Source organism: Delphinapterus leucas, chromosome 7 (genome assembly GCF_059928025.1).
Source record: "Delphinapterus leucas isolate spDelLeu-1000000601 "Yukka" chromosome 7, BTC_Dleu_Yukka2, whole genome shotgun sequence".
Lineage (NCBI taxonomy): Eukaryota > Metazoa > Chordata > Mammalia > Artiodactyla > Monodontidae > Delphinapterus > Delphinapterus leucas.
Genome location: NC_143135.1, coordinates 73,149,602 through 73,169,069, shown reverse-complemented (window position 1 = coordinate 73,169,069; position 19,468 = coordinate 73,149,602).

The window sequence follows — 19,468 nt, the reverse complement described above, 5'->3', positions numbered from 1 at the left end:
ATGGCTTTTAAGTGTTTTTTCCCTATAGACTCAGACTTCATCATTCTTTTCTCCAGGCAATCAGAAATTTGAATATATACTTTTATCACATTGTGGTTGGGAATAGTTTTCTTGAATATGTAAAACTTGGCAAAAAATGGTAATTATCCTATCTAAATTATAATTACTTTGTCAATCAACTAAGTAAACAACTCTTACTGTTCATTATGCAGGTACAGTTATTATGAGTGATTTTGTTGGGAGACAAATAAATAAATTTTATTTATTTACCACAAAGAGGTAACCACCAAGTTAGGAAGAATAGGGATATAAATAAATTAATTACTATAGTTTTTAGAAAAATTATAGTAATATAAATAGAACAGCAACAGAATATAACATTTCAAGAGATATAATAGTAAAGTTAGAAAGTAGGTAGAGAAATTCCAGAATTGTGGATTAAACAGGTCAATGAGGTTTCATAAAAAAAATGTGTGGTGAAAATATTAGACAGAATTTGAATAGGCAAGGGAAAGTGCAAGCAGGGAATAACAGCATACACAGAACCACAATTGTGGTCATGGTGAAGATAGCTTTGTAAGCAGTGGATGAGTTCAATTCACTGTAACTGATAATATGGGCAAAAGTAAGATATAAAAATAAACACATTAATTTTTTTCATTAGTGTAACATAGTGACTTTGTTAAGTCCTCAAATTGATATTTTTATATTGTTTATCATGGTTTTCTGTAGACCTATTTTAACATCAATGTTATTCTTATTTCAAAAGTAATATGGAAAGATAGAATGGAAAGATCAAATAATATAGACATATATAAAATGGAAAGTATAGCTTCCTGAATCTCAACAACCAAAGTTGCCTACTATTAATGCTTTGGCATATGGTATGTTAATATAATAGACATTTATCTATACAGACTACTTTATATATGTGAGTGGTTTTGTTATTGTTGTTCTTAACATTAAATATATTCTGAAATTACCTTTTTTCACCACATCTTCGTATGAGTTGTTCCAGTTTTTGCCTTTAAACACACACATATATACCAAATAGGATCATACTGCTCTGTATTTTCCCTCATTCACAAAATACATATGTAAACTTTTCTTTTGTCACCTTTACTCAGCTGCAAGAGGATTGCCAACATTTTAAAACAATTTTCTACTGTGAACTTATATTATCCAATATTTCAATAATATCAGCAATGTAACTTCAGACATTTTTTTTGCATACTTGTGTGAATGTAGTAGAGATACATTTGTAGAAGGAGAATAGTTATTTAAAGATTACATATATTTTGAATTTGATTCCTGTAAGCAATATATGAGAGGACCTGTTTCCAGGAATACTTTATAGCATTATTTTCTTTAATATATGCTGGCTAATTAATTGCTACATTTTATTAGATGCTTATTATAAAAGAGGCCCTATTTTAATTGTTTAATATGGATTAACCCATAATACTCATAAAAACTCTAAGGTAGGTCATCTTTCTTCAGATGAGGAAACTGAAGCACAAGAATAGTAAGAATTGTCAAAGTCACACAAGTGGTATGTGGCAGAACATGGATTCTAGCCCAGTCTGTTTCTACAATCTTCCTCTTAACTACAATTCCACTATGTTGCTGACATGCAACCTCAGTTTTAAGACATATGAAAAGTACATGAAAAAATTAAATAATAAATCTAAATTCACTCCATAGATATAGAACCAGAAATTTGTCTCTCCAGTAAGAAGTGGGTTAGTTAAGATATAATTTACTACAAACTATATATTTTTTTAAATGACTGTATGGTATGAGTCAACACCATCTATCAAGACTATTGAAAAGAAACATAACCAAAAAGCCATCAATGATGAACACACCTAGGAACAATCTTTAATGTTACAGTTATCTTATAAATCTAACATAAAAAGTTCCACAATGCTAGACATTTATAAGTGCAGGTATACTACTTATGAATACATTAAATTATATTCTTATGGTTTGGGCCATCTCCGTTACCACAGTTATGCACAGATTTATTTCTGTGATCATGCTTTGAGAAGTGTGATACCAACATGTCACTACAGATTCATGCCCCAGGAAAATGTGCAAATGTGATTTTTGAAAAATGCAAATGAGACTCCATAATCCGTGCCCATCCATAAAGGAAGCTTGATTGAGCCTCTTTTATGCAACACTTTTGCTTGTTTTCCTGTAACATTAGACAATATTTAAGAAGCTGAGAATTGTTTCTTAGGTTTCTGAGGAAGTGAACATGTTAAAGAGCAGAAGGTGAAATAAAAAAACAAGGCTGAGAAATTTGCCTTTCAAATAAGCATATGGCTGTCTATACACAGGATTTTCTGGTGTTGTTTCGGGGAGCTCCCTTATATCCTTCACCCAGTTTCATTAACTGTGAACATTTGCTACATTTACTTTACACACACACACACACACACACACACGTATATATATATACACATATGTGTGTGTGTATATATATATATATATAGAGAGAGAGAGAGAGAGAGAGAGAGAGCATTCATGTATACATAATATACATATATATGTGAATATTTATTATGGGTTAGGAATAATTTGTTGCTTTGCTTCTGAATTTTGAAGGCATTGAAATATTGAGTATGCATTTATGGATATTGTATTTTTATAATATATTCAATATATACTGATGTATGTGTCTATATATTTAAATATAAAAATATATGAATATAAAAAATATGTTGTGAATTAGTCAGTATATTATAGATGCTTGGAAATGGAATATTGGTCTTTCATTTCTTGAGATCATTGTGCTCTCAGTATGAAACTTACACATTTGTAGAAATATGGCAGGAAAATACCAAGAAAATTTAAAACTTAAAATGACAACTTGGATTTCCTTGAGTCTCATTATGCATTTTGATAACATTTAGCATTTTCACACAGCTAATCCATAAGTTTAAAAATATTGTGAAAAGTGGAAAATAAAAACACTACAATGTGAGGATTTATGGTTGCTAATATTCTTGGCAAGTTTCTCACCGCAGGGTGTTGTATGATAGTGAGTATAAACATTTGGGTCAAAAATTATAGCATAATTAGTAACAACCACTTGTTGGAAACAAGGCTTTGATGAGCCTCTTACTTTGCTTGTTTATAATATATTTTTACATGGAATTACATGTATTTCTGCACCATATGTTTTTGTGAATTCAAACCTGATTTCTGACATCTGTATAAAAGCAAAGGAATTGCTCATTGTGTTAGAGAGATTATTGACTGTTTTGCACAATAGCCTAACTTAACAAACAAAAAAAAGGTAGTTAAGACATTATTCTACTCTGATATTATGTGGCTATGAAATTATGATGACTAGACCCATAGAGGCCTTTACTTTAATTATGTTTATGCATTTAGTTATTCAGTCTCCATTTTTAGACAGCCTGTCCAATTATCTAATATTTTACCCCAAGGACTACATCAATAGATGATAATATTATGCATTTTTTAGAAATTTTTATTCTGTTATAAATAAAATTTATTAAAAAGTTATGAGTACTAAAGCCAAAATAATTTCCTGTCCCAATGTTAATTTGGGGATCAAGCAAAAATGTCTTAACTGCTTCTCCAGGAAATATCTACTCTAAGGAGATCAGACTGAACCACTTATCTAGACTAATAACTTGCTCATCAAGAGCTATATTAAGACTTTCTTTCTGCTATGTTCACCAAACCAAAGTCATTTCATTATCAGTTCTTTCCAAGCCTAATCAGTTTCCCATCTCACACGACCTGTCATATTATTCACTTTATTCATCTATTTGAGACACTGCTAAGACTTGGTCCCTGTGGATTCTTCCTTACTGCAGGAGGTCTAGTAACTTTATCTATACCTTATCAATGGGCTTTTCTGGAAGCCTTTTGGGGAGCTCTCTTATTCATTTCACCCAGTTTCATTAACTGTGAACATTTGCTACATTAACTTTACAAACCTCTCTCTTTTGAAATTTTTTGTGAACCACTTGAGGTAAATTTTGGATATCATGCCCCTTCACTCCTTAATGATTTAGTGTATATTTTCAAAGAATCATCACAGTCTCTTACATATGACAGAACATTTTTCAAAATCAGGAAATTTAGCATTATTAAATTCCATGCTTTAATGTATACTCCATATTATAAATCTGCCTAAGGCAAATTTAAACCTGCATCAATATTATAAAGTATGTTACAGAGATCTGTTAAATTAGAAGGGTCTGAGTTTTTAATCTGTCAACTGAAGAAAAATATACACAATGTGAGAGTTGTGAATTAAGTTTTATTTGGGGCAAAATGAAGACTATAGCTTGATGGACAGTGTCACAGATAGCTCTGAGGGACTGTTCCTGAGAGGTAGGGGGAAAGTCAGTATTACACATGATTTTAATGAAGGGGAGGTACGTGCAGTCAAGCACGCATTTTGGCAGAGGCTGGCTGCCAGTCACAAGAAGTTTGCTGCCAGTCATCAGGAGCAGATGTCATTATTAATGAGTTTAGTGGTTTTCCAGATATGAGAAGATGAAAGAATTTGGACTCATAAAATCTTCTTCTAAAATTATCTATCTGCAGGCCTCTTCTGCCAGTTTTTCCCAGATCATAGAGTGACTCATTCCTGATCTCTACTCTGAACTCTTTTCAGAATGTGTTGAAGGTCAGTGACTGTAGTGGCTACTGATTTAATCCTTGCAGAGGTAAATGGCAAGTGCCAATTTTTAGTTGGCCTATCCTACTTATGAGCTAACAAGTTAAGAGTGTGTGTGTGTATGTATATATATATATATATATATATATATATATATATAGTGTGTGTGTGTGTGTGTGTGTGTGTGTGTGTATTAAGAGTGTCTGCCTCTGACTCAGAGACTTACTCATTGCAAAATCAGCAGCTAGAGCAACAGTTTGAATCAGTTCCCCAAGCCCCAAATTCAGCAGCATGACATGGTGTGAGACAGGTTGTATCTACACAAGCAGTGAGATGCATTATAGGAGAGTGAGCTTCAAACAAGGAAATCTTCTGGATACATCCTCCACTGCAGAGACAGAGAGAAGTTTTATCATTATTCTGGAATCTATTTGGGGAAGGAGAGAACTATATCTTTACTTCCTAAGTTAGTGAAGGCCTAAATTAGTTGTTGTGGAAAAACTTAGCTTTTTAAAGTAAATATATCACACCTGTTTCTAGATATTTCCAAATGAATGTCTTACCTTTGAGAAAAACTGTGTATAACAGCAGTGAGGACTTCAGAGTTTCTATATCCATGGCATGTAAGAATGGCAATGTCGTTAGAAAAGAGAATAGGAGGCTTATCTTGATAAGGAATTTTTGGGAACACCCTTGTTTTTACCAAGATTTTAAGTGAGGCCTTGTAGTCTGATAATATTTTTAGAGGGGATGTCATCTCCCTTTCAAGCAAACTGAAGGCTTAGTTGAAATTTAAACAAAAGGAATTAAACTACCACAAAATATATAGGCCTGGATGACAAATACAACAGCAAGTTATTTTAATCAACTTTCTCTGTTCTCTGAACATTGCTATAAATCACCTAAAAGGAATAATGTAGCAGTTTATTATTAAAATTCATCTTTAAACATCTCAGTTGAAAAAAATGAAAGTTTCCAATGGAAAGAACGTTAATCCAAACTGTAACTCACTGAGTAAGCTCAGTACTAATTCCTAGTAGCTGATATTTTCCCTTAATAGTGGAAAAAAATCCTTTTCATAATAAACATACTATTGCCTCCCATATCATTGTTAACTTTATATAAATATTTTTCTTCTTTGTTAGAAAGGGGCTGAAAAAATAAAAATGTAAATGTGAGTTTTTTAGAACATTGATTCAATGATTTTCTATATATAGTTAGAATACATGTTTGGGAAATGAGAAAAAATATCCAAAGGTGAGAGGGTAAAAAAGAGATCAGTAAAAGAAATATATTGGAATTTTCTTTAGAAGGTTAGAAAATATAAAGAGAGACTTGATGCCCTAGAACTAATTAAGGCAGGAAAAATCTGGAGGTTTTGAAGCAAGCTGAACTTCACCATGAGCAGTGTTTTTGGTAGCCTGAGGCAGATTAGCTCAAAGATGGAAATAGGAAGAATTTATCTGGATTTGTAATATAGACAGAAAAGTTCCTGAAGAAGGAAAAGTGAAGAGGACAGTACTAAGAGTAAATTAGGGGAAGGTTGGATAGAGATTGTGTGTATGTGTATACGTATGTGTGGGAGTGTGTAATTTGTATAGTGTATTTGCTACCATAACAAGCTACTACAAAGTACATATGTCTTAATAGAAATTTATTGTCTCACAATTTTGGAGGCTAGAAGTCCAAAATTAATATGTCAGCAAGGCCATGTTCTCTCTGAAATCTGTATGGAAGAATCCTTCCTTTCCTCTTTATAGTTTCTAATATTTTGCCTGCAATCCTTTGAATTCCTTGGCTTGTAGTTGCAGAATATCAATCTATGCCTCCACAATTACATGACATTCTCCCCTTATGTGTCTGTTTCTCTTCCACTCTGCTTCTAAGGACACCGGTCATATTGGGTTAAGGACACAACCTACTCCAGTATGACTTCATCTTAACTATTTTTATTTCAACAATGCTATTTCTATATAACATAACATTTGAGGTACTAGAGATTAGGGTGTTAACATATCTTTTTTGAGGACACAATTAAACCTATAATATATGGGAAAGTAGTATCCATTGATGACATGCCCTATGTTCTTCCAGTTACCACCATCAAAGCATGCTCATGGAACTGTTTTGATGTTAGTAATTAGATATATAGGTTGAAGAAGTATTTATCAATTATCATTTTAAAAATGAACTAATTCCATTTGTGATAATTTGTTCTGTGAAATATCCCAAAATACATTAGTATACAAAGATATTCAATGCAACATTGCATGAGGTATAAAAAAAATAAATGTAGAACATTAAGTAAAATTGTTAAACACACAATATTATTACTGATATGAAAGATCTTGTAGTCATTAATGTGAAACTTAAAAAATAGTTGTTATCATAAAGATCATTTCTAATGTTATAATGTTTAGTGGAAAAAAGATTAAACTTATGTGCACAATATAATTCTACAAAGTTTAAAAATGAATGAAAAAATATGCTAAAATATTAACAGTACATGTTTTGGGGGGATATGGAGTACTTGATACTTTTTTGTATTTTTCTCCATAGTAATTTTCAATGAAAAGTATAAGGTATTGGTAAGAGAGAAAAATAAAATTTTGGCGGTTAAAATAAATTGTTTGTTTATTTTGGTTTTGGCAGTCAATCCATTGATCTTACCCATCTGCGTTTTCAAAACTTTAGACTGAATCTGTATGTTGCAGGTCATCTTTTCTTACACCTCTGATGACGACTTATTGCTTAGTTTATAACAAAAAGTTGATCATAGGCACTATGCTTGAACCGGGTGAAAGTTTATTTAATGATGGTGACCTGGAACATTTCAGAAAATTAGTGACTTTTTAAGTGAAAAACTGTGAGGAATAATTATGACCAAATATGTCTGAATGTGATTTTCACCCAAAGAATAAAGAAAATAAGGGGTTGTATTCCCCTTTACAAAATATATACTTCTTATGGTTCTATCATTCAAACCTACTAGACAGATATGTTAAATTGGTGTTTTTATACTGAGAACATATTTTTCTATAACTGAAATTAAACAACAAATCCAGCCTATATCAATCCACTCCATGTATATCTGGATATTTTATTGAATTAAAAAATTGTTAAAGATATTCATGAACATAAAATAAATTAGTGCTAATAAGAAAAATAGGAGTCATTTGTCTCACTTTTATGCAGTATGTAAATTTGTTCCCCAGGCACAACCTTTTTAATTCTCTGGATGTATATTCAGGCACTTACTTCCATTTTTCTAAGTTACTTGCTTACATGCTTATTTCTTAATTTAGATTTTAGACATCAGTCATTGACTCCCTATTATGTATGATAATTGAGGGTGTTGGCTCACTTTAATATCCTCTCCACACACACACACACACACACACACACACACACACAAATTTTACCTCCCCACAAAACATGAGTTATGCCATACTTTTAGTAAATTGATAATGAATATTTATATTATTATGACTATGCAAATAACATTCTCCTCTCAGTTGAAGAGTATATTATAATAATTTATTTCTTGTACATTTTCCCCAAAATTAATAGCTCTAGCTTTTTAAAATTTTCCTAGTTTTCTTTGTACAATTTACCAATTTTTTCCCAAATGCTCCAATGTCCATTAATATTTTTTCAAAACATTTAGTATATCAGATAATATATAAGTCCATTATCTCATAATGGCCTTCCTACTTTAGCCACCCATCATCCTGCCTAAAATGGATGTGCTGTCTCTAGGTCTGGTACTGGCTGCATCCAGGAGCCTTCCTTCCCTGGAGGAATAATAACCTCTGATTGCTAAATCTCTAATCTTCCTCTCTGAAGATTTTTGTTTTCCTTTTTACTTTGAGAAAAATCAGAGAAATAGTGCATGCCGAGTAATCTCTTTTCTTATGAGACTAGTTCTTCTCTAAGAGACATGTTTATTCTTTCTAGAAATCATCACCATCATCATCAATCATCATCCATCATCATTATCATATTTTGATGAGTCCTACTCTATTCTTCTTTTCCCCCATCTGGGAAATCCCACTGGTCAGATTTTAGATCTTCTCTTTTGATTCTTTAGTTCTGTTATATTTTTGCTCAATATTTTCCATCACTTTATCTTTTTATTCTAATATCTCAGACCTTTAATCTACTTTATATTGAACTCTTTCTATAATAGTCAGGATGAATGTTAGATGTGGAAACAAGCAATTCAAATTTCAGTAGTTTAACACAATAGAGATTTATTTTCTTATACAAACCATGATGTTCCTTGTTGAGTAATTTCCTTGGGTGACTGTTATAAGCAGAGAACTAGGGAGACATTTCTTGTACTTTGCATCTCTGCTGACTTCTAGGCCCCCAAAAACCTAGACATGCCAAGAGGGTAATGGCATATAGTACATTATATGGCCAGGTTCGACGTTTCTTGTATCATTTCTACCATTGTCCAGAACATAGCCACATGTTTCCAGCTTGAAGCAAGAGGATTTGTGTAATGTTGTTTAATTGACTGCCTAAAAAGATGAGAGCTGAATGCCGATAATATAAACAGTCTCTATATCACAGTAATTGCTACCCAGGTAGATACATGTTTCTTAGCCAAACTAATCTGTAAGTCAAACTACTTTCACCAATCCTGATGCATGTATAACAATACCATTTCTGAAATACCATAAGACTTCCAGAATCCATTCAAACACACTTACAAATAAGTAATTGTTTTATGTATTCACAGGGTCTTTTTCAAATGTGCTCACAAGGAATGTCCTCTCAGCTACCACATTGTATCTAATATAGTATTCTGTTCCTATTCTATATTCCTATTAAGTTCTATATTCCTATTAAGCAACTTAATTCCTATTAAGTTGCTTGTGTCAATATGTGGTTTGCTAGTTCTGTATAACTGCTAAAAGAATGATTATACCATTTCACTGGAATGTCAAAATTTCTAGGTACACGTAAATGTAAGTACCAATTACTAGTCAGACCCCATACTTACTATTTTCCGTTCTCATAGTAGCTCCCTGACTAGAGTAAGCAACTATTTAAAAATCAGACATCCTTTACCATTTAAATATCTCTTCTTACCCTATTCCATTTGTTCATTTGCTTGCAGCAGAAACCAGCTCTGTGCAATTTGACACTGATACTCTGGTCCCCGGAACTTGGTCCCCAAGTGATTGATCACTTGAATAAAAATGTGTCAACAATTGACTATCAACTAGGAATTTGAAATTGAAGCAAGAAAAGTTAGCTTAGGTTCAGATATATTTTTGAATTGATAAATTCTAAAACTGACTTTTTTAAAGATACTTTCCTGCCCATGTGAACTTGTAAGTCAACAAGTTCTCTAGAGTTGAAGAAAAAGAAATAATGAACCACACACAATATAAAGTTTGAGTGACTTGCTGGCTTTTCCACAGGGCTTTAGGACTTGATTTCAGTCCATTTGGAACTTCAGCCACATGCCCATTCTTATGAGACGTCTTCAAATACTTCCTCCTACTAACAAGTCCCCTTTTTTTACTTGCACAAGTTCTACTGGGTTCAAATATTCATGATCATAAGTATAACTCCCATTTTCAGAGATCTAAAGCAAGTCAGAGGAAGATATGCTTCATTTTCAAAAATTACATAGCTTATGAGATGAGAGGCAATAAGAACAGCTTAGTCATTTTGAATGCAAAGTTCTTGTTCTTTCTACCAAATAATACTGCATTCAGAAATATTTGACTTTCACAAAATTCTTAGGACATGTGAGATGAAGAAGGTAAAGACAATATATTATAAATTAACGCTAGTATATGTATGAATATTAGGCAACATTTGAATATTAGACAATTAATATATATTTATTTTGATTAAACCATACAATAAAGAACAGTAATGCTTGTAGGGAATATCTTCAACTGTATATTGAATTAGAAAATAACAAATTGTACTCCTCTGACAGTTGAGTATTTAAGGAGTTTGCCCAAGAAAGCTTGTCATCTTTGTTAAACTTTGAAACTAGAGACTGCTGATTTTTAAAGAATTTAACACATTAACAATGGGATGTTATAACACATCTTTTTAAGACATGTCATAGACAAGAATAATTATTTTTTCTTCCTGGGCTAATCCATTGTAAAATGACTATTATTTTAAGAAAATATGTAGGTGGAGAAACACAATCAAAATTAATTATGAGTAGATAGAAAATGTTTTGTTCATGATACAGTAATCATTTCTTTAGAAGATATCTTCTGAAAGATAAGAAGTAATGAGGCTAATATAACATTGTCAAATGTCACAGAGCATCTTTATCTAAAGTCAAAATTTGGTACCCAAATTTGGGTGACATATATTCTTATGTTTGTTTTCCTAAGTTTATATGCAAGCGATTTTTTTTTAATCCAAAGGGATGGCTAGATAAAACATAATTAAGTAAATGGCATGGCTTCTGTTCTTTTATCTGGACAAGGCAATACTGTGATCCATCATGAAGAGAGAAGAGGTAGAGATAAAAACAGAAAAAACTCCATTTAAGAGACTTTGGACACTGCCATCTGCTAAAGTGAAAAATTATGACATAGTTCTCATATAAAATAGCTTATTTACTGATATAAGTTAGTCTTTCTCCTTTAGGGAACAAGAGGCAAAAAATACAGTTTTATTAGAAGGCATCAGCACAACTGGTACTACTCTAGTCTAAGGGGATTTTAGACTAGAGAACTTAACAAATGTGATACAGAATGAGGATTCTAATAATCTGAAAGAACTTTAAGAAACCACCTAATGCCCTAGTCCCTCAATTATGCCTAAAGAGATAACACGAATATTGATTTTGATTTAATATATTCTCAAGCTTTATACATCTTTATACATCCAGGATTCATTTGGGAAATGAGATCAAATTGAAGCACAAGGCAACAAATTATTAGATTTAGTCACTTTTAAAATCCTATCTTCGGGGCTTCCCTGGTGGCGCAGTGGTTAAGAATCCACCTGCCAATGCAGGGGACATGGGTTCGGTCCAGGAAGATCCCACAGGCCACAGAGCAACTAAGCCTGTGCGCCACAGCTACTGAGCCTGCACTCTAGAGCCCATGAACCACAACTACTGAGCATGCGTGCCACAACTACTGAAGCCCGTGAGCCTAGAGCCCATGCTCCACAACAAGAGAAGCCACCACAACGAGAAGCCCACGCACCACAACAAAGAGTAGCCCATGCTCGCTGCAACTAGAGAAAGGCCGCCAACAGCAATGAAAACACAACCAAAAAGAAAAAGAAAAAAATCCTATCTTGGAAATTTCATTTCCTGGTAAAACGTTGGACTGAATACTTGCAATGACATTTTTCCCTCCCTCAATCTCTCACTTAAAGCAATAAGATATGCTGAAAAATATTTTTAATGTAACATCATCTTATTCATCTTCATCTTATTCATCTTCAACTTCTATTCATGAGTTGGTACTAAAGTCAGTCATAGTCTGTAAAGCAGGTATTGAAGGCATTTGCCAAACCTCATGGATCTGAATATGAGAGTTTTCAGACATGTGTGGTTTGGGAGAGAGAAAACAAGATCCACATAAGCTTATGCAAGGTTTAATGTTTAAAAAACACCTCTTTATAAAACTAAATCCCAAATAGATTAGAAAAAAAAGTACCAACAAAAAAGTATCTCTCCACATGGAGCTTATATTCTAATGGGGGGGGTACAAGCAATAAATAAAATAATACACAGTGTTCTAATAGTAATAAATGCTATGGAGGAAATATAAAGCAGCAAGAGGGATAACTAGTATTATTAAGTTGACATGTTAAATAACTTAGTCAGAAAGAGCTGGCATACAAATGACACTTGAGAAAAGATCTGAAGTATATAAAGGAATGAGTCATGAGGTATCTTGGAGCTGTGTGTTTCAGGCAAAGAGAATAGCCAGTGCAAATGTGGAAGTGCCCCTTGCATTTTGGAGAAAAAGCAAGGAGGCCAGTATGACTGTAGAGTGAATAAAATGGTTATTACAAAGAGATTCAATTGAAGGAGTAACAGGGGAACAGATTGTATAAGACCTTTGATGTAGGGTAACCATATATCCAGTTTTGTCCAAGACAATCTTAGTTCACACTTGTTGACTAGTATAATTATGACTTGGGTCCCCTTTTCATTTTCAAAAATATCCCTGTTTGGGTAATAGATTATATGGTTACCTATTTGTAAGGCATTATAAAGACTTTGGTTTCTCTTCTGGATCATATATAAAGGCATTGAAGGATTTGATCTGGTAAATCACTTGATTTTACATGTATTTTAATAGAGCCACACTCATTTTTAAAAATAACAAATAGAGTGAAGCACAGAAAGAATAGACTTTGTTAAACCAGTGAAGGCCATTGTGATTATCTGGGGTAACAGCAATGGGGGCTCAGATCAGGTTGGTTTTGGCATGGATGAAAAAACTGGCTGGATTTCAGATATCTTTTGAAGATAAAAACAATGGAATTTAGTAACATATTGGATGCACAACTAGAAAGAAAGAATAAAATCAAGATTATGCTAATATTTTGCTTGGTGAAGAGAACAAGTAGTGTTGCATTGACTGAGAAGGAGGTCAGAAGTTCATCTCTGGACAAAATAAATTTGCAATGAGTACAAATAGACAGTTGGATAAATAAGCACGGAGCTTGCAGAGAGGACTAGGCTAGAAACATAAATTGTAAGATAGCATCCTCTGGTTAGTATTTGAGCCATGAGATTGGATGAGATCTTCAAACAAGTGAAAGTAGATAGAGAATATAAGTGAACCAAAGGCTGAGATCTGGAGTAGGCCAAAATTCATCTCAAATATGAAGAAGACTCAGTAGAAAAGAAAGAGTTGATATTTCAAAAGAAAGTGAGGATAGGCATTGCTGGAACTATATTCTTCAGTAGGTTTGACTACATGAGATTAGAATGAAGTCACCTAGCATTTATTTATGTTAACAGGAGATAAGGCAGGATACATGATAGCAATGACATGGAAGTCCAAAAGTCTGTTCTTGGCATCAAAAAGATAAAACCTGCATTGGTTAGGGGATTATATATAAATAAATAAATAAATAAATAAATAAACATACATGTATATATATTTCATATACTTTTCCTTATTGCCTCATTCCCTCTCTTCACTCCTGCTGAATAAATATTTTCCTGAATTTTATGTTAATCTTTTATTTTTCTTACATTCTTTCATGGATTTCACCCTTTGTATATGTATACTAATTAAAAATATTTAGTTTGGTGGGAGTAGGGCTTATCTTTAGCCTGATCATAATATAATCACCTTTACACAGTATCACACAAACGTGATGTAATGTAGATTGTTGTAATGTAGATTTATGTAACTGTTACTCAATATCTGAGTCCCTCTGAGTCTGTTTTTTCATAATACCTATCTCAGAAGGTTGTTTCGAAAATTACACAAGTTAATGAACATAAAAAAGATTGCTATGAAGTACAATATAAATTTTTATTTTTATATATATTTATTTCATTACAAGTGATTAAGAAGAGAAAAACAATGAGTTAGTAAAACATTTCATGGATGCTAAATAACTGCCCAAACTTTAACCCTGACTCCTTTGGCTGTATTTTCATTTAACTTTAAAATCTGCTGGCTAGGTTTTCACAGCTCATGTAAGGTAATTTTCTAAAAAAAATATCAAAACACCCCTTTATTAAAACATATCTTGACATTGAAATACCTTTCCACTAATTTGTCAATCTTCTGTCACTTTATTCTGAAAGATGTTTTTCAAAGTCAGGCTTCCTAGTCTTTATGGCAGATTTTGCCCTATCAGTCATCTGCAGCTCTCCTCTTCAATTCAGTCTTCCTTCAATATAACTATTACCACCAAAGAGGCACAAGAATATATATATATAATATATATATGTCTACATATATGAAGATGTATATATATATATATATATATCACCTTTCAGTTACATTAATTTATTTAGTAATTAAAAGGATGGATAATTCCGGTTTTTGTTTGTTTGTTTCCAGACTATCAAACAATGCAGGAAAGATATTGATGATCTGATACTCAAGATTGAGTAAAAATGGAGATTCAAGGATAAAAATATGAAATCAGGCATATACTACAGTGAGTAAAGAAGTAGTCAAGTGATTAATGAGGGATATGTATGTAAAAAAAAGTGATCTAATTTTTGGATGTTTGAATTAGCTTGGTAGGTGAAGCTTTTTTTTTCTATTTTAATTTTTATCTCAAATTATGCAAATAAATGTCACTGGACAAATTTATAAATAAACTTATCCTTACAGTTCTGAACTATATTTTTAATTGTAGTTTCCCATTGCAAAAATATAGGACCCATAATTTTTATAGACAACCAGAATATGTTAATATTAATTTCCCCTTGGATATTTTTTTCCTTCATGTCATTCAATATTTTTCTGAATTGTTTTCTTTTGATTTCTTCTTTTTGGTGAAGGGGGGAGCAAATATCAAACATCTCACTTATCAACTAAAACGACACATATCAATTTAAAGAGCATAGTATTTTTGATCTGAAAAAAAAGCAAAGCGAAATAAAACTAGGTGGCCATGTGAATGACAAGCAAGACCCCAAGACACCAAAACCAGTCTCTTTAGCCCTGTCATCAAGACATGAAATGATAGCATTCACTAAAGTGCAGCATCTGATTAATTATGCTGAAGGCATCAGTTAAATTAGATCTAGTCAAATAAAGCCAGACATGGAGTCATTCAATTTAGCTATTAAAAGGTTGTTAAGTACATTTACTAATGTTATTTTGTTTGAGGAGTCAGTTTTCCATTCAGATATTTTAAAGTCTGAAATGTTTTTCCATTCATCCCTCAAAATGACAGAATGACCAACAATAGTAAAAAAAAAAAAAGAATCTTACAAGAGCAAAAACCATGTAAACAGAATCAACTGCCTTTGAAAATAAGGAACAACCAAATGTGATTACAGGTTGCCTTCCTTCTCAGCATCCTGGGTGAGACAAGTTCTGTCACACAGGTTTATTGATATCAGTTTTGCTGAGCTTTTTAATATTTTATTCCATTTGAATGTTCATTTTATTATGTTTTAACTATAGCGTATTTTTAATATGAGACTCAGAAGGGGTCTTTTATAAATTAAATTATTAATTATAATAAAGTCATAAGGAAATAGCTGATAATGAAAGGATATATTAACAATTTATAATACAAAAAATTTATAGTTGTCTATTGATCTTATAAAAAGATAAAGCACATTATTTAGAAAGAAAAGGCAAAGTGGATAGGACAAAAGGCCAAGAAGATAACTTTTAAGAATTGAAGTATCAAGGATATCAAGAATAACTACTATAGGTAACATTTCTAAAACCAAACCTTCAGATATCAAGGTTTCACTTTACAGGGCTAAACAAATGTCAAATTAAGCATCAATTGCTAGCATTGTTTATCACACATATCTTTGTTTTTATTCCAAAGGTAACTTTAAAAATATATAAGTAGGGACTTCCCTGGTGGTGCAGTGGTTGAGAGTCTGCCTGCCGATGCAAGGGACGTGGGTTCGTGCCCTGGTCTGGGAAGATCCCACATTCCGTGGAGCGGCTGGGTCTGTGAGCCATGGCCGCTGAGCCTGCACGTCTGGAGCCTGTGCTCCACAACGGGAGAGGCCACAACAGTGAGAGACCTGCATACCGAAAAAAAAATATATATATATATATATATGTATATATATAAGTAGGCACTGTCTGTACTCCCATTTGGCCTAATCTCTACTTTAGGTTCATAAACATAATGTTGTTAGTATAGCTTAAGTGATCAAGAATGGCAACTGAGTTAGCTAACCATTATCTCATCTAGAAGTGATGTGCTTTTTAAAAATATATATATTATTATTTAACTTTCAAAATGATTGAAATATTTTGTGTCTAGATAGGGAGGTCTATGGAGGGTGTCTTGGGCTGTGAGTAGCAACAGCCAGATTGGGGATAGCTAAGTCAACATTAAGGATTGGCAATGTCAAAAGAAGCCCTGAGGAGCCAGAGTTTGGATACAGGTAAATAATGAGAATCATAGCATGAAGTGTAATAGACATTAGGCAGAGTGATGATAACAGACTTAGAGAAAGTTGTGAGTGCAATACAAATATGTCCAAATGGGAAAAAAAGGAGAAGAAACAGGATCCAAAAGAACAAAAGGTCAGTGCAAAATAACAGGGCAGTAGTTAAAATGTACAAAGAATAAGAAAATATTTTACATTAAATGAACAATTTTTTTTATCTTAGAATCACTTAGGGTGATTTTGAGTCCTAATGTCAGAAAATCTCCAAATTGAAATGGTTTAAAAATAAGCCATGAAGCAGAGTTATTATGTGCCACTTTAAGAAAGCCTCTAAACTCTGTTCTTTCTGATATATATGTTTATTATGTTATATATATAATACACTGATGTAAATATATAATATATACATATATAGAAATGCTGGATATATACATATACATATAACACACACACACACACACATATACATATAACCTTTTGGTGAACAATGGTAAATGCCAGTGAATCAAGTGTACTCAGGTTAAAGAAGGAAGATGTGCTGATTATCTTCACTTGTTCTTGTACTAAAGGCTCTGATAAAATGAAGCCCAGGGAAGTTTGGGATTTTCTTTATAAAACAGTTTCCACAGGTGTCAATTAGTTATCTTTTGCTGGGAGCTGCCAAAAAACCTGTTAATTGGTTTTATCTATTTGAAATTTCATTAAAAAGGTTATTGGAGCTATAGACTTATCTGAGACTAAAAGAGCTATTATGTTAGGTAATTTTAGGGCTATACTGAGAAAATGGGTTTATAACTTAACTTATTTGTATCATCTTCCAGGCAACAACCTTACCTCATTCAGCTTACAAAATAAGGTGCTTTTCCAAATACAAAATGTTATAGTTTTATGAGAAATTTTGATCCACCACATGGATTTATTCTACTAAAGATGCCGTTTTTAATGCTCTCTCAGAATTTTGTTAAAAATAAAATATTTAGTAGAAATTTATGAAAAAATTGAATGGGAAGAAAAAAGGAGTAAAGTGGGCTCCATGCTTCTTATGATTTGCTGTTCAAGACTACCATCAGCGTCTAGTTCTTTCTCTTTGCTCTGCAGTTGTCTGTGTTGGCTTCATCCTATTGCTGGTCCCTGTCGTAGTCAAAAATGGCTGCTTATGACAACAGGAGGGCATACTTTCATTTATCATGTTCTTCAGGGAGAGAGAGACAGAAAAACAGCATTCTCTGAAATAAGCAACAAAACAAAACTATAGTAACAAAAATTCTTTCCTTCCACATGATTGGCGTTACATAGTTCAGAGGACTAAACCTAGACCAATAACTAGTCTCAAGGATGTCATGCATTCATTGGCTTGGACTTATTAGAATCACTCCTCTGAATATGGGGGTGAGGGTGACAATTGAAGAAAATTGAAGCTTTGGGAATATAGAGAAAGGGGGGAAATTATTGTATGGTCTGTAAAACATGAAAAATTGACTTGTTTGGTATGATATGAATGGGAGGAGGCATTCTGGCTAACTGCTTAATAGCATTTTCTTTGGAAAGTGATCAACCTGGGTACAAATGATGGCTCCACCGTTTTTCATTTTTGAAACCTTGAGAAACCACTTAGCCTTTCTATAGCTTTTTTCCTTCATTTATAGTAGGAATAATACCATTACCTACATCTTGGGGAATTGAACTATATAATGCACATAAAACACTGACATAAAACCATTCCTGGCCCATAGTAAATGAAAGGAACTGTTTTTATTGTTGTTATTAACGTTGCTATCTTTTATTATATTTTTATTATTCTTTTTTGGTTTGTTTTTAGATAAACCGCTTGCAAAAGTGGAAATTCTTCTTATGTAGGGAAGAAGAGGTTCCAAAATATAGATGCATAGACAAATAAGGGAAGTTTGAAGAACAAATCACAATTAAGAATAGCTCCTAAATATTTACTAGCAATAGTAGTATTTGAGGTGAACATGATGAAAAAAGGATTTCTTATGGGTGAGTATGGTTAAAGAGGTCAAAAACTGATCAGGACAAAGATGAGCTGTGAAAGATTATTAGCACATATCTGCTCCTTGTTACTGGGCATATGTACGATGCTCTTTCTATTGATAAAATGCCACATCAGGTTCACTACATATTTAATATCACATTTACTGTATAAAACTATTTATCAAAATTTAATTTAGCTTCCTAATACCTACAAATCAATTTTTTTTAATTTAGCTTTGTGATCATTTTACTGGGAAAAAAATTGACAAATAGAGACTTGAACATTAATTAAAAATTTTCCCTCAGGAAAATAGTGTATTTGGAAATATTAACAAGTATTCCTAATATCTAAGAAAACTAGTAATTATTTTGCAACCACTGATGATTTCACAGAGCAGCATAAGGAGAATATGTGCTTAATTATGTGATGTAACTTGTTCTTGGCTCAGTGACTGGGTCCTGAGGGGCAGGAAATCATGCCACACTAAAGCAATCAAGTTGCTGCCTAGTTAAAGAACTTAAATTGTATGGCTAACATTTCTCAGGACAAAGTTATCACAGCACACTTGAAACAGGAAAACAAAAATAATAATACCATTATAGTGATTGTTCCTATGGAAATTAATGATATATGCCTAGAGATGTATCTGAATCCAATGCCAAATTTACTTTGTAATCATTTTATGAGATGGAGAAAACCTGAAGTGAAAGAACATCAGTAATTG